Below are 17,286 nucleotides of genomic sequence, written 5' to 3'. Positions count from 1 at the left end.
AACCGGCCAGTTCTGCTTCTGTAAGATTGCTTTGTCTGCTTTCGCACGCGTGTCCCCTGACCCAATCCACGGACGCCAAGTATGGCTGTTCAAACTATCAATCAATCAGCTCAGCCCCACCCGAAACTTGTTTGTATCTGTCTATAAAAATCCTGCAGTGACCCAGCTCTGGACCTCTCGGCGTTATCGGCAACGAGCGGCGCAGAAGTCCAGGTTCGAACCTGCAATAAACGAACCTTGCTGCTTGGCTTTGACTCATGTCTCTGGTGGTCTTTTAAGGTGGGGGTAATATTCAGTTGGCAATACATTTGGAGGTCCCACCGAGATCTCCCCTTCAAGCCCACCAGACAACTGGTCAATGGGTCACTGCAACCGATCGGTAAGAAAGCGGGCTTTGTCTTTTTTCTCTATGTTTTTCGTATGCTTTGTTCTTATGTATGTCTTGTGTGTCTTGACCTTTCTGTGATTTTTCCTGGGTTAGAGTCCCAGGACCTGGGTTAGAGTCCCAGGACGGTGGCTGGCAAATACACCCTGGCGGATGCGCTATAGGGTTGCCAGTGGGCCAATGGGGAGGCGTCCCTCGTGCCCGGCGGGAATGGCTTCTCAGAGATCGTGGGTTCAAGTCCCACCTCAGGGGCCGAGAGGGCTTCTCAGAGATCGTGGGTTCGAGTCCCACCTCGGGGGCCAGGAGGGCCTCGCAGAGATCGTGGGTTCGAGCCCCACCTCGGAGGCCAACAATGTATGTCTTCATGTATGTCTCCATGTTATGTCTTTAAATGTGGATATATGTTCCTTGTACTGGTCATGAAGGTTACATTCTGTTTAACGGGAGGGTGTCTAACCCATTTGAATCTGAGGAATGCCTGACTGTATGAATGTGTTTGTGTGGCTCCACCGCCTTCGGCTTCGGAGTCTGAGTGGACAGCACCCTGAGTCTCGTGGAGCGTCATACAGCATAACGGTCATCTACTCCATGGAGTAGCCTGGTCCGGGGTTTATACAGATAGACCTTAGCTAAGACGCTCCTAAGTTCCCGCGAGGGACGCGAGCAGGACAGCACCTGAAAGATCCCTCTCCCCTTGTCTGCAACATCGTACATATCGGGAGGGAATATAAGAGATAGGTATTAAGAGCTAAAACCAGATTCAATGAGTCAGCTAGTAAGTTTCCTCCTGACATATTGGATGATAATTATGTAAATAAGCCTTCTTCTAGTAAACCCAGGTTGCTGGGCCATCCCTAGCAAAGGGGACTCTGGATTTATTTCTCTCTGTTACTCCTAATAGATGTGGGGGCTTCTCCCTCACTCACTTCCCATGTTAATGGCTATAACTGGAGCCAACTGGGGTTGGTCTAACTCGAGACAGAGACTATAAGGAATATTCCCAAGCAGCTGCCGAAACTCTCTTTGTTTCGGGGAAGTTTCCCTGTGTTCTCTGGCCTGACTTGGACTGCCTAACCCCTCCCCCCTGGCTGATGGGAAAGCATGGTGTCTTCTCCTCTGTTGGGCCTTATGAGCTCTAAAACCGGGAATCTTTTCTCTGCCTCCTGGCAGCGCTTTGTTTCTTCTGTTTCCCCCTTACGTGTTTCTGTACCAACGTGTGTGCAGCCTGCATGACTGGCCTCTAGATCATGCACCACAGCTCCTTCTCTCTTCACTGTCAAGGAGCAAGAAGAGCACCCCCTGGACCTAACACGCCCCACTCCAGATCTTCCCACGCATGTCTCAGGTAAACATTCAAAGTGGAGTGGGCCCAGGTGGAAAGTAAATCAGTGTTGGAACTAAGTTAAGTTTGTTGGTTTAATTAAGATAAGACCTGTCTTTTAAGTTATCAGCAGTAAATGTGAAACTTCGAGGTTTACTGAAGGTCAAATAAGCTCATGTTATTTATTAAAATTTGTTAGCAAAGAAATAACTAAACTGAAGGTTAATTGTCTGTCTCAAAGTTCTAATGGGTAATTGCTGAAGTAGCTTTCAAAGTCTTTGGTAATCTGAAAGTTTTAAAGTTTTGCTTGGATGACAAATGGAATTAAATTGTGGACATCTAGGTCTTTACCAAACAGGATAAAATGCTAAGTCATTAATTATTGGATGTAGGTTTGTGCTTTTGACTTCTTACTGCAAAGAAACTAAGAGTATTTAAATCTGTTGGTAAACTTGTTTGCCACTTAACTGATTCATAAATTTGCCACCTGAAGAATTCTGTTGTGTAACAGTTCACAATTGGTTAATAACTAAAGGTGTTTCTAAGAATACAAAGTTCTGCTTAGTGTAACTAAGACTGATGGAAATAAGGGAAACTCTGTATGTAAGAAAGTAGCAGATATGTAAGAAAGATTTAAGGAATGGGAATACATTTTGTTGAAGGTAAGGGAAGGTAATTTTGTCCTAAATGAATGGGTTTTAAAGGTACATTACATTAGTACAAGACTGAAATTCTCTGTTCAAAGGATAAAGTTTTATTAGATTAATTGATCTCCTGTTACGAGAATGTAAGTGATTTTCTCTTTGCCTGCCCAGAAAAAGCAGTTTCTATGTTTTGTTTTATCAGGTGTTTAACATCCCTAATTATATTTAGGCATTTGCTTCAAAACTTTCTAAGATTTTAGCAAATGTTGACAAGATTTAAATTGTAAATCTCTTTAACTCGGGCTTTTCCTTGGTATGTGAAGTTTCTCGTGAAATACTACTGAACCAATGATAAACCTTGGATTACATTTGGGAAAATACTATAACTATTCTAGAGATTCTATGCACTTCCTAAAGTTTTAATGTTTAGAGAGATCATCGCTTGATATTGTAATTATGGAAATGTTATGTATCACAGAAATAACCTGATTTACTTGCAGCTAAATTGTAAACTCCCGTGTCTCTTTAGATCTAACCATATCCATTCTGAGTTTTTGTCATTTATAATTGTTTTAATTCTCTTGTAAAATGAGTTTTATCTTCAAGGAGATTCCTATAAAGGACTTTCAGGACAAATACAGATATTTGATATACTTGAAAATCCTAAAACTGAAATGGGTAAGAATTTCCAAAACTAACTAAAGCCGCATTCACCAGATTTAGTAACATGGGACTAAATGAACTAAAAGATTATAATGTTGTGTCTCTTAATGTTTTGTCTTACTTTAAACATTGCTGGTTCTCTCTAATGTTTGCTCTTCCAGACTAGGGATACTTTTTCTTAAGTTATCTGTAACTTATAGAGTTGTAAAAGTGCTCAAGGCATTCAAATTTTCTCTCTATATGAACCCTCTGAAACCAAAAGGTCTCAGTAAGTATTCTTTCTTCCATGGCAATCAGTCATTTGCATAAGTTCAATAAGAATCTGCTCTCCTTTAACAGGACACCATTGAGAACTGGTTATTTTACCAAGGCTTTGACTGGAATGTCATATTTGAGAAAGACATGCATAGACTCAGATATGACCAGACAGCTTTAAGGAACTAACGTTGACTTTATGAAACCTGGAGCCATAAAGCCCCTTGGGACTGTTGGCCTGATACCTTGCTTACAGAGTTCCCAGCAGCCTCACCAGGTGAGTAAAGAATGTCACTCTTTGGTAGGTGCGGAAACTCAGAAGAGGAACTCGCCCAAATCAACAGGTATTGCAGGCATGCCTGATGGCAAGTACAGGGCTTGGCTTCTGGCCCGGAGAGGCTACTAAAAGTTCAACCCAGAGATTCCTTATAAGAAGTTCCAGCAAAGCAGATTCTAAAAGATCTATATGATCACACTCAACTGTTCTTGCTGAGCTTATGTAAATAATGGGCCAAGTTTGTTAAAACTGGACATGTTTCACAAGTGTATTAGTCCTGATTTGGCTATCTCTGTAAATGAGGGTTATTTTAGAGAGAAAAATTGTTTTAGTAACACATCTTTATGGATGTTAAATTCTAGATTTGATTGTCTTTAAATGTTTGTTTACCTAAGCTAAACAATTTGCGGTAAATTTCAGAGAAGTTACACAATAGCTCATTTAGATGATCTTCTTGCTTTTTTATTTTGTGGGGATATTAGTAGAACCCCCTCACACATGATTAAACAACTGGAAAATGGGATTGATTCCCTTACAATTGTATAACTTAACTAACACCTTATGTGTGGCTGGGATAATGAAATTGCCTAAAAGCCAGCCTATTGCACTCCATAGGATTAATTATGGACTTGTGGAGACAATGGATGACCCCACTTTGTTTATGAGTGGATTGTATGATGCATGGGGGACTCCCCTTATCTCTTGACAAGTATTCTCACTTGCCAGTGATCCTCTGTAATCAGGATATTGTTAAGGCTGGACCACTCAAAGGTCTTCTTATTGGTTTCATCCCTTAGTCATATTTATCCTAGAGGCCACCTCTGTTGAGGTGCGATTGCAAACAGATGCTTTAGCTAAGCATAGAACAGCCCTCATAAAAGGCACCTCAAAGCTCACTATGGAACAGTCCCTGACTGTAATAACTTCACATCAGGTCCAGATTTGTCTTAGAAGCCAAAGGCCACCAATGGATTATAGAGGCCATCTAATTAAATATTGGACTATGCTTATAGATATGCCAGAAATAATACTTAAAATTTGTCAAACTTTAAACCTAGTTACCTGTATGCCTGAACTTGACCATTGTACTTCTTTCTCTATAGAGCAAAAATGTTCAGAGGTTATTGATCTTACTTACTCTATTTGTCCAGATTTAAGATGCCCCTGTTAAAAATACGAATGACAGTTGGTTTTCTGATGACAGTAGTTTTCATAGAAAGAATAAGAAAAGCTAGGTGTGCCATAGTGCTCACTTGCACTTTGCAATTGCCAAAGCCTAAGAATTAACATTTATACTGACTCCAAATATGCTACATGCCCATGGAGCTATTTGGAAGAAAGGGGATTGCTATCAAGCCATAAATCCCCAATCAAATATGGGCCTAAGTTTCAAAACCCTCCTTATCGCTATACTAAGGATGGCATATACTAAGGATGGCATATACTAAGGATGGCATCTGAGATACATATCTGTGGCTTACACCCACGATTGGACAGCTCAGTCAGAAGGCAGTTTTATGCTGGGAACAAAGGAATCATACGAGTGGTATTGGGCAAATAACACACGATGTCTAGGATGGCTCACTAGAAATGTGTCCCCAAATAATAGTACTTCAGGCTACTGACTGGTTTGCTACTGACTGGGCAAGGCGACCTGGCATCAGATGGCCAGCTCCAAACGGAACCCACTGGATATGTGGAACCAACTTGTGGCCCTGGCTTCCTCCAGGGTAGATAGGTCGCTGTACTTTAGGATTTCCCTGAATTCATGGGTGCATTACTAAAACCATTACAACCCCAGCTAATCTCCCCAACTTGAAATAAAGATGGACGCGATCTGTTTTTAAATGGTATGATCACTTAGCATCCATTTTTGTTCCATCTGCGGGACTAGAGGATGTCATGTGTCATGTAGAAGCCTTTAATAAATATACTACAAAGGCACTCAATGATTCACTAAATGGCATCTCCCTACTTAATACCGAATTGTCACAGATACGCAAGGCAGTCCTACAAAATAGGATGGCCTTAGATGTCCTGAAAGCAGCCCAGGGTGGCACATGTGCAATTATCAAGACAGAATGTTGTTTGTACATCCCAGACTATCACAAAAGTATCACAGGACTAATTAAGGATATGAATGCCCAGATTAAGGCTCTACAAGGTCCCTCTCTCTCTTTTAGTGATTGGTTAAGTTCCTGGCTTGGAGGAGGGCTATGGCCAAATCTCCTTTTCGGGCTTCTTATTCTTATCGCCTTATTAACCTTAATATGTTGCTTTGTTCCATCTTTCTCTACTTGGTGCCGAGACTCCATTGCTGCAATGACTACACCACGACAGACGATCCTTATTGCACGCGAGGACGCCTCTTCACTGTCAGCGCTGGATTCAGCTGCCTCCACCTTTCGTAACTCCCTTATACATTCCTACCCTGATCAATATTGACCCCAGTAGGTAGGGACAGCTCTACGCCCCCATTCAGCACGAAGAAGTTACAGAAGATGAGACCTTCCACCTTCAACCCCCTTAAAGATTTAAGGGTCAAAATTGTTCAGGGGGGAATGAAGGAGCAGGAGGCTGGCTGAGGACAAAGCAAAAGCTGGCGCCTTGCACCCCCCCTTCACCCGCTCCCCTCCATATGTGTAGCATTCCTCAGGCACCCCTGACTGCCATAAAATGATAAATAGTTAACTTGCAGAAATCACAGTCCTGCAGGGTAGGAGTCTCCCTAGGTTTGCAAATGTCCTTGAAATTTACAACAAAGAAGTTACCTTACCTTTGATAGCCGGAATGTAACATTTCACCAGGAGACTCCCAATTGTCTTTATGTTAGTGCCTCATTAGAGAGAAAGTGGCCTTGGCTTGATAGTAACCAGGCCTTCAATATCCTGATAGTGCTTTTTTTTCCGCATGCGTGGGCTAACCGGCCGGTTCTGCTTCTGTAAGATTGCTTTGTCTGCTTTCGCGTGCGGGTCCCCTGACCCAATCCACTGACGCCAAGTATGCCTGTTCAAACTATCAATCAATCAGCTCAGCCCCACCCGAAACTTGTTTGTATCTGTCTATAAAAATTCTGCACCGACCCAGCTCCGGACCTCTCGGCGTTATTGGCAACGAGCAGCGCAGAGGTCAGGTTCGAACCTGCAATAAACGACACTTGTTGCTTGGCTTTGACTCACGTCTCTGGTGGTCTTTTAAATGGGGGTAATATTCAGTTGGCATTACACCCCCTCTCAAACATTGTTTATTTCTGTGAATGCTTTTCCTAGTTGGTTTCAGGGCAAGAGCACTCTTCATGGGGAAGGGGGGAAGGGCAGGACCCGAAGAGAGACCTAGTGGACTCTGACCTGAACCGAGAGCTAGCCTCAGGGCTCAATCTCAAGAGCCTGAGATCAACCCCTGAGCCAGAACCCAGAGTTGGGCACTTCACTGAAGGTGCCGCCCAGGTGCTCCTCAGCTGTTGTTGACCCATTTCTGGAGACGGGCGCCTGCGTGGCTCGGTTAGTTCATCGACTGCCTTGGGATCAGGTCATGACCCCGGGCAGGCAGGATCTCCTACCACCTCCCGCTCCCAGATCCTTGGGGAGTCGGCTTCTCCCACTGACCATCTCCTCTCTCATGCTCTCTCTCACTCATTCTCTCTCCATGAAAGAAAGACAAGCTTTCCAAAGTGTCTGGAGCCTTGTTGGATGGGCTTGAATGTGGTGGATCTCAGGGAGTTTTCTCATCGCATGCAGACACCTTGAGGATAGCCATGTCTTTCTAAAAGGATCCCTTGTTGTTCTGCAATGGTTTCTTTCTCTGTTCACGGATCGGGTGTCTTTCCATTGTCTCTTCTCAAGACCTCGGAAAAGCAGCCTTTGAGGATTCCTTTGGGTACATACGGACTAGCCCTTTTCATCCTTTCTCTTTCCACAAAATCTATACTAGCCTCTGCATCCCCCTATGTAGAGTTTATTTTTCACTGACCTATCCAGGTCTTTTCTTTCAATAGAATTTCAGTCATTCATTCTGAAGGTCATTGTTGAAAAGTTAAAGATGAAGTCTACTAACTCGCTAGGCGTATTTTCTTTTTCCCATCTATTCCTTCCTCCCTTTCTATCTATACACATAGATATATATAGGAATACATATACACACACACACGTGTGTGTGTGTGTGTGTGTGTGTGTGTATGTGTTTATGCATATGAAGTATCCCAGTCCTAAACCCCAGCACCTGGGAGCATGACCTTATTTGGAAATAGGGTCCCTGGAGATGTCACTAGCTAGGATGAGGTCATATTTTTGTAGACTGGGCCTCCAATTCGGGAGGACTTGTGCACTTCTAAGAAGGGAGAGTGCGGATACACAGATATGCACTGAGGGAGAAGGCCCGGTGAAGAAGTCCAAAGCCAGAGCAACGCTTCAAGCTGGAAAAGGGGCCTGGAGTAGATCCATCCACAATACCTACAAAAGGAGCATGTTCTACCAACACTGTAGCCTCTAGAAATGTGACACTGTCCACTTCTGTGGTTTCAGCCTCCAGGCTTCTGGTATCTTGAAATAGCAACCCTAGAAAACTTATATATATATATGTATATATATACATATATATATACATTTATTTATTCATTCTTTTACCTAATAAAATATTTTTTCAGAATCTCAGTCTTCCTTCCTTTCAATAGAATGTTATTCACATTCTTTTGGTGCCTCCTGAACAATTCGACCACGTCTACCTCTTCAATTTGCATGAAAGTTATTCATACCTAACGTCGTGTGCCATTTCTTTAAAAACAGTTGGCACCTTTTTTCAGTTTCCAGTGTTTTTGGTTTGAGTATCTGTTTATAGGCTGATAAAGGTAACTTTCATCCTACTCTTTCCTTCTGTGTTTATTTCTTTCTAGGAAAGTATATTTTCTACTCTTTAAAAAGAAGGACCTAGAAAAGCAAAATGGTTCTTCTTTGTATGTCTACATTCCCTTTCCCCATTTTTTGTTACCTCTCTTTAATGTCTCCCCCTGCTCTGAGGCACTGCATGTTCTAAGCAGCCTCAGGCAGGCATATCTCTTTCTGAACGTCAGACTGACGCTGAGTACACATACGGAATAAGGCATATTTTGAGTCTTTGTATAGAATCGTTCCTCTATTGCTTTGCAATGAATTACCCCCAAACTTAGCAGCCCAACCTATATATTTAAGTACTTATGATCTCACACCGTTTCTGAAGGTCAGGCACCTGGAAGCTGTCGAGCTATGTGTTTCTGCCTTGAGGTATCTCATGAGATTGCCATCAAATAGCCGGCTGCAGCTGTTTGAAGGACATGTGATGATGGACAGACCTCAATTCTGTGCAGGTGGCAGGTGTGGAGGGCTTCAGTTCCTTGCCACCCGGGTATCTACAGGGATACCTGCGTTTCCACAAGAGCTAATGATAAATGAGAAAGAGAGAGAAAGGGTGGGAGTGAGAGGGAAGGAAAGGGGGAATAGAAGAAGAAAGGAGAGAGAGAGAGAGAGAAAAGAAAGAGAGGAAAAGAGAGAGAGAACAAAACAGAAGCCTCAGTGTCTTTCATAACCTAATTCTGTAACTGATTTACCCCCAATTCTGCTATATCCTGTTAGTCACACCAGATGTGGGAGGGTACAACACACATGCAGATACTGGGATGTGGAAATCTTCGTGGTCCTCCCCGAGGCTGGCTAGCACACTGACTTGTGCTTTTCCCCCCACACAATCTAACATCTTTGAAATTGGGATACATCTTACAATCAAAGGTATAGCATGGTTTGAAAGGCAAAATTCCCATTTAACAGCATTTAAATCGTCGTAAGCCTTATCATCATGATTTGAGAATATGCTATCCTGGGATATTCGGGCTTTCAGGAGGCTTCCTGGCTCCTGGCAGCTTGCCTTGACCCCAGTTTCTCACGGCCCCACCGTGACAGTCCACTTGCCACCTGCCAGATGTGCTCGGCTCCTGTCCTGTGCCCTTGCTCACCACACCACCCCTTCTGATGTGCCCTTTTCACGACTAAATGATCACACCAGGTACTGAAGCCTCCAGAAGATTTCCTGGACCATCCGGAAGCATCACAGTCTTCTCTTGCTATAGGATTGTCTATAGTCCTAGCTACTGCTTCCATCCATTCATCAGTACTTATGCTTCTGGTCTTGTAGACTTGCTGCACTTTCTGTGTAATAAATGTGGCTGTATGCATTTAGCCTTAAAAGCAGAATATCTGGACTCTTCATAAAACATAAAGTCTTCCTTCCTCAGGTGAAACTGTAAAACTAATCCGGCACACATCAGTAATGGACAGCTATCCAAGAATGCACAAGCTCACTGTTATAAACCGAAGCTGCAAAGACCACTGTTTCCAACGTTCATCAAACTGATGAACATTCTGTTCCCTACAACTTCAACATTCTAAGATTTGCTTAGACAAGGCTTTGAAGTGCACCATCGCATAGGATGGGGAAGGGGTGCCTGCTCTTTTTTACTCGCAAAAATAGGGGTTCTGTCCAGTCACTGTGTTAAGAATAAAAGGTCAGTACTTCGTGACACTCTTGTAAGTGGCTTAATTTGTTGCCCTTTTTTTTTTTTCAGGTTTAATTCCAACAGGTTAATTGATGTTCTCTATAGAAAGCAGGTTGAAAAGGGGGAGTGGATAAAATGCATGAACTTCCATTGAAACCCAGTAGACAAGATTGTTAAATTTGAGGATTTTCTTTCAGTTATTTGACTGCTCTGAAGGAAAGCTGTGCTGGACCATTGCCAGGAAACAGTAGGAAAGACCCAGGCCCATTCTTTTTGGCGGCAGGCTGGAAAGCATTTCTATCATTGCATGTATGTATGGGAAAACAAATCATCACTCTTGCCTCACATTATATCCAAAAATTAACTGGAAATAGATTGTAGACTTAAATGTAAAGGCTAAAACCATAAAACTTTCAAAAGAAAATGCAGGCGGAAATCTTCATATTCTTGGGGTAAGCATGGCTGGATCGGGCCAGGTACACTATTCCCTGAGCACCATTTTTCAATTCAGGGCACAGGAAGATTCAAGACTCTTTTGGTCTTGAATCTAAGCCATGCTGACTCACCTAGCCCTCAATACCTATCACATTTGATTGAACTCGGTTCTTATCTGTTGTCAGTCTAGGTTAGAACCCAGAAGGATGATTCATTGACACCTTCCCTGATCTCTAAGAGCACAGAGTCTAATATTCTTCAGTTTTCCCAGACTTGGGAATAAGTGCCTTGCGGGGACATTGCAAAAAGGTGGATGAGAGGTTGTCTACAAAACACCCAGGTCTCTAGGAGGAAGACACCTCAGATTCACAAGGGTCCACTAGCATACCTCTTTTTCCCAAGAATATGTTCTGACCTGTTGCCAAGAACCTGTCTTTGATCTGTCTCAGGATGTCTGTGTTTAGTTGTCTGTGTTTAAACGCCCAGAGTTAATGATTGGGTTGGTGGTTGACATGAGGGGATGGTCACTGAACAAAGGCACCCCACCTATCTTCTACTCTCTGACTTCCTCCCTCTTCTCCAGGTCCCTTATAGCATGTGACAAGCAGAATTAGCTCACATAAAGCTATCAAAGAACTCTCTCATTAACTTAGCCCCCAGGTGTCAAAAGAAACAGCTTAAGTCCCTGAAACATGAAATGAAGATGTGTCCCCACCTTAACGATGTAACACCCCTTCCCTCACATGATGCACACCGTGGGAAGCTCTAATCACATACATTAGGGACCAAGTTGCTGAGCATATATCAAAGGAATAGGACAGAAGTGAGGAAAGATAATTATGTTTAACAAATGAATTAAAACAATTATACAACCACCCACTGAGTACAGAGCTTTTTGAGCTCTGCTTCAAATAGGATATGAAAAGAATCAGCTGAGAAATCGTATTGCAATCAAAACTGGTCAGCACTTTCAGAGAACTTTTTTCTGCAGGATCAGAATGCAGATATTATTGGTTAGAGAAATCTAAAAGGTGCTCTCTTATCAGATATCTTGTGAACCTACAGTAAATGATTCCCAGTAACATTAAAACCCAATAATAACTGTTTCAAGACATTAAAACCCCACTTCTGATGGTCAGTGGTATCGTTTGTCCTGTTTGTTGTAATTTGAAACAGCCAGCATCCTTTGGACACTCTTCCTACCTCTGAGGAATTTTCCCATGTTGACTTTCTACCCCAAGAGAAGCCAGAAATTACTTTGCAAATGATACAAGGTCTGCCCATCAGATGCACCCACATGAGGCTCTGATGGGAGAAGAAGAAGCAAGCACCAAGTAGGTAGGATCTGTTTCTAAGGATGGATGCAAAAGACTGGAGTTCTCTGAGCAGCCATGCCCACGGTTCCATCCAGGGTCAACTGTTGGGGTATCACTGCACTATCTCCCCTGGGCAGTCCTGCGGTGGTACAGCCCCAGAACCTGGCATTGGCCCTCCGGGCATTCTTCAAGGCCCTTGATAATGTTCAATAAAGTTCTTTTCTGTTCAAACTAATTACATCATTGGCTGATACACATTTTGCTTTTCAGAAGTAAAGAATAGGGGAAGAACTCATAAGTGCTTTGAAAACTGTAAAAGACTGTACCGATCTACGGGAGCAACTACAGTGCTTGGCTTTTAAAGGCAAGAAGCAGCAACCTAAGCTTGCAAATAAATAGACCACTCACAAGCTTGTTGAATGTTTGGAATTCTACAAAGTAAAACATGGGTCATGGGATTAATGTTGTAGATGTCCCTTCATAGACAGATGGATGATGAGTTGGGTTTTCAGAAGTTTCCAAAGCTACTCTTCGTGTAGGAACTAACTGAGGCTATTTCTGTCCCCATGCTCTGACACTGGACATTGTCCTTTGGGGGGCAGATAGCAGGAAACCCCAAGTTGGTGGGACGATGCAGGTTTTCAGTCCGGGCCTGGCTTAGGTCCCAGCCAAGAGCCAGCATGGCCCACCAGGGACATCACCCACACTCCTTCCTTTGTTAAGCTGAATAATCTTCCATTGTAATTTATTTATTTATTGCATTGCAATTTTATTTATTTATTTATTGCATTTCATTTATTGATATAATAATATAGCATTATAATAATATTTTATATATTATATGTAATATATCATATCATTGGCTCTCTCCCGTCTCTTCTCATAAGGGCACTAATCCCATTGTTAGGGCCCCACCACCATGACCTAATAATCTCTTAAAGGCCTTATCTGTAAATGTCATTACACTTGGCACTTGGATTAGGGTTCCAACATATGACTTTTTTTTTAAGATTTTATTTATTTATTTGACAGATAGAGATCACAAGTAGGGAGAGAGGCAGGCAGAGAGAGGGAGGGAAGCGGGCTCCCTGCTGAGCAAAAAGCTCGATGCAGGGCTCGATCCCAGGACCCTGGGATCATGACCTGAGCCAAAGGCAGAGGCTTAGCCAACTGAGCCACCCAGGCGTCCCTCCAATATATGACTTTTGAGAGGGGACACAAACATTTGGACTACAGAAGAGCTATATTTTTTTAAATTATTATTTTTTTTTAATTTTTTATTTTTTATAAACATATATTTTTATTCCCAGGGGTACAGGTCTGTGAATCACCAGGTTTACACACTTCACAGCACTCACCAAATCACATACCCTCCCCAATTTCCATAATCCCACCCCCTTCTCCCAAACCCCCTCCCCCCGGCTACCCTCAGTTTGTTTTGTGAGATTAAGAGTCACTTATGGTTTGTCTCCCTCCCAATCCCATCTTGTTTCATTTTTAAATTATTTTTTAAGAAACAGGAATAATTAACCAAAAACCATTAATGTAAAAAAAAATGATAAAAGTACATTGTATTACTGTAGACTTATTTTGTAACTGCTAATATTCACTTAATATAATCAATCACCTGGGATGATTAAAAAATGTGGACTCAACAGCCCTGGCTGACAATTGGAGTCGGCATCTAAACTGTATCTGTGTTTTATTTTGTGTGTACGTGTATTTTGTGTCTTGAGAAAAATCTGATTACAGAGATAAGTAACTGTAGATAAAGGCTGACTCGTGACAATTTGCCTTAAAATCTCAGAGCACCCCTTAATTTAACCCAAAGTCTTGAAGAAAAGATATCTTCTCTTTGTACTCAGGGGTATTTCCTATCTGAACCCAGTTCAAGTACAAATCCCCCAAAAGGCCAGAATTTGGGAGATCACAAGAGATGTTGGAACACAGGAAAATAAATGAGCTAACCAGACAAGCTGCAGGTAATTAAGAACCATTAACCATGAGAGAAGCAGTGACATCACTCAAAATTAAAACCAAGTAGAGTTTAAAACTTTAGCTACTTTACTAACTAGCTGCAATCAGGGATGGCAAACAAAGACTAATTCAAAGTAACCTGGGAATTAATCATTTAAAACTTACCAATAATCTGAAATTAGTAGCTTTAATGCTATGAAAATTACATGGAATTTGGAAAGATTGAAGTTCTCTAAGCTGCCAAGAAGTAAAACACTCCTTCCCAGATACATGGACTTATAAAATCACTATATACTATCTCCACGAGAAGCAGAACCCCCAGAACCATCACTCTGTAATGATGAGAAGTACTAAGAGGGCATATGAAATTTATGAGCTCTTCCCTGAAACATGTCCCATTTCATCGAGACAAAAAACCAAAATAGTTAAGCACTAATCTGCACACTACATAGGGGTTGAAAGACATAGAAAGTTTGTGCGAGCTCACGTATGTGTGTGTTTCCAACCATTCTTGAAAAACAATGGACAACAGAGATGAATAAATGTCCCTGTATATCCCATAAATATTCCTCAAATATTTATCATGCAACTCCAGCTCTGCTCTAAGACCTGGGGACACAGTCATGAAAAGAAAAGACAAGGTCTCTGCTTTTAAGGAGCAGATATTCTAATGCAGAAATGAGAAAATAAATATGTAAACAAACATTATATTAATGAACAGTGATCAAATAGTGATTAATGAATAGTGATCACAGCTAAAAAGAAAACAGGACATAGTAAAGGTCTGAGTGACAAATGGGATGTATTTTAACTTGGATGAACCAGGAAATATAGAACAATGAGTTGAATCCAAATGACACAAAGGAGCTAGCCACAGGAAGTGTGGGAAGAGTGTTCCCGCCCAAGGTATCAGCATGTATACAAAAATGTCCTTGGAGCTCATCCCTCCAGCCCCTGCTCTCAAATCTCTGACCCAGCTAGGTGGGGACATAATCTAGGACTTGTGTCTTCCAAAACTCATTCTAAATCTTTGTTCGGTGACTAAATTATTCAAGCTTGAGAAATTAAAAACATATGCTAACAAGATCTTCCCACCATCTACAGAGAGATCATCTTAAAAGCATCATGAAATAGTAACACTGAAATTCTAAAAAACTTCTGTTCTAACATTTTAATCAATTTTATATCAAACTCCTTTGTTGAATTTATATACCCATTTGACATATTTATGAAGAGACAAAAAAAAAAAAAACCCTACATTCCGTAAATGTATTTATCCATCTAACAAATATTTGAGTACCTAATTACACTCTGTTCCAGCTGATGTCTTCTCTTTATCTCTTTTTTCCCCTCAATTTAACACCAATCATAATCTATGTAGGCTTTTAGTTCGCTTTTCAAAATTAATTTCTTGAGCTATTTAAAGGAATTATCCAGTGCTAGAGTTCTCGACACTGGTCACACATTAGAATCACTTAAGGAACTTTTTTTTTTTAAGATATTATTTATTTATTTGACACACAGAGAGATCACAAGTAGGCAGAGAGGGAGGGAATCATGCTCCATGCTGAGCAGAGTGTCCCATGCAGGGCTCGATCCCAGGACCCTGAGACCATGACCTGAGCTGAAGACAGAAGCTTAACCCTCTGAGCCACTAAGGCAGCCCCTCACCTGAGGAACTTAAAAACAAAAAGCCCAAAGGGCACCTGGCTCATTCAGTCACTGGAGCGTGCAGGTCTTGATCTCAGGGTTGTGAGTTCAAGTCCCATGTTGGGTATAGAGATTACTTAAAAAAAAAAGAAAGAAAGAGCGAGCCCAAGCCCCAGTTTGTGATTAATTTGTTTAAATGTTTCAAGAAATTTGATGCTAAATGTTGTAAGACTAGTTAAATAACAAAAAGATGTATTTACATAATACTTCTTGCTCTCAAATTTTGAACAAAGAACTTACTAATAATCAATAACTTAGTAGGCCAACATTTTATTTAAATAAGTTTTATGGTACTACAAAGACTGAATTAGAAAATCAAAAGCAAGGATAAATGGGCATGGTGTGAACACGGGGAAGCAAGAGAAAGCAAGAAAGTATGTGACCGGGAAGCGAATGCTTAGCTCTGAGATCCTTCTCTGAGAGAAAGACAGATTAAAACCTAAAAAGAAAGAAAAGAAGGATCCCATGCACTCAAGGAAAGAGAAGTCCCCCAACATCCCTCCTGCTTTTTCCAATATAAACACACAGCTGGGCCGACTTACCACATCCTGGTTGGTACTGACTTTATCAACTTTTCTATTTAAGCCAAACTTGACCGGTCAATGATGGACGGGCTGTGTGCCAAGTGTACCAGTTGTACAACTGACTGTGTAATGGCTGAAACTGAGAAACCGGGGTGAAAGTATCAAGAGGCTCTAAGGATTGAGAAAGAGCCAATATTCAAATGATTACCACGTACACACAAGACAAACTATGCAGATGACTGCTCAGTATGGAAGAAATTCAGAGTGTTACACTGTGGCATCAGCTGACCCAGACCCAGAAGATTGCTGGAGTTCCCATCATGGACATCTCTAACCATATAGATGACACTGAGCAAATGCCAGATGAGGATGGAGCCCCTCACTCCTATATCTTAATAGAGTTCCTCAGCTCTCCGTTACCAACTTTTCCTGTTGCCAGTTCATACAAGCAATTCTCCTTACCCAGTTCCTCTGTTCTGAGCTATGGCTAAAGACACTCATTTTTTTATGTTTTGAAACTGATTATCTTGTACCATTTTACTTTTTGTTGCATCTTTTTATAAATCAGATGACCGCTCACAAAAAAAAAAAAAAAAAAAAAAAAGGAATGGAAAGGAAAGATCAAACGGGAGGACAACAACAACAAAAAAACAGTTCTTTTTTGCCGGGAACCCTTCTTACAAGTGCCAATCAGATAAACTATATCTGATGTTACATCGTCACAACCCCTCTATCATCAGGGAAAGTAGTTCACATAAGAAAATTTCTCTATAAAATGAGTTCCACGCTTACATTCCATATTTGGCTAATTAGAATTTCATTACGATGTCTGTCTCAAACTGATGCAGGAGAGAATGGAATCTTGTCATCAAGACGTGACATCAAACTAAGAACCCACAGGGTAAGCACTCAGCTCCTGTGATACGAAGACAGCTCCTGGGGATGGGCGGCCCTGGGCAACAGTAGCTGTCATGCGGGCCTGCGGCTATCTGCTGTCTGTTACTCTTCCCTCTTCCTCCTCTGTCAGCTGCTAGTCAGCTGCTATCTCCAGCCGCCGTCAACAAAGTCCACCTCAAACAGCCATCACTTCCCTCTGGTCCCATTTACCGTAGCTAAGCTCCAGGCCAGGCATCCAGATCACCAGCCCTGTGGGAACTTCTTCTAAGGTAAGAGGTGGCCCTATTGGTGAAATGCAGGTGCCAAGGCATGCGGACATTGTGCCATCTTCTGCGCTATTCTTAATGTTTTGATTGTCCCAC

General features: G+C 41.8%; 1 pseudogene; it reads left to right on the top strand.

The window, feature by feature from the left end:
- The first annotated feature begins 358 nt into the window (after window positions 1-358).
- LOC131827886 (rRNA-processing protein FCF1 homolog) lies at window positions 359-16,993 on the top strand (annotated as a pseudogene).
- The last annotated feature ends 293 nt before the right edge of the window (window positions 16,994-17,286 follow it).

This window comes from Mustela lutreola, chromosome 3, assembly GCF_030435805.1.
Source record: "Mustela lutreola isolate mMusLut2 chromosome 3, mMusLut2.pri, whole genome shotgun sequence".
NCBI classification, from domain to species: Eukaryota; Metazoa; Chordata; class Mammalia; order Carnivora; family Mustelidae; genus Mustela; species Mustela lutreola.
The sequence above is the reverse complement of the archived record's forward strand: the minus strand, read 5'-3'. Positions and strand labels throughout refer to the sequence as shown.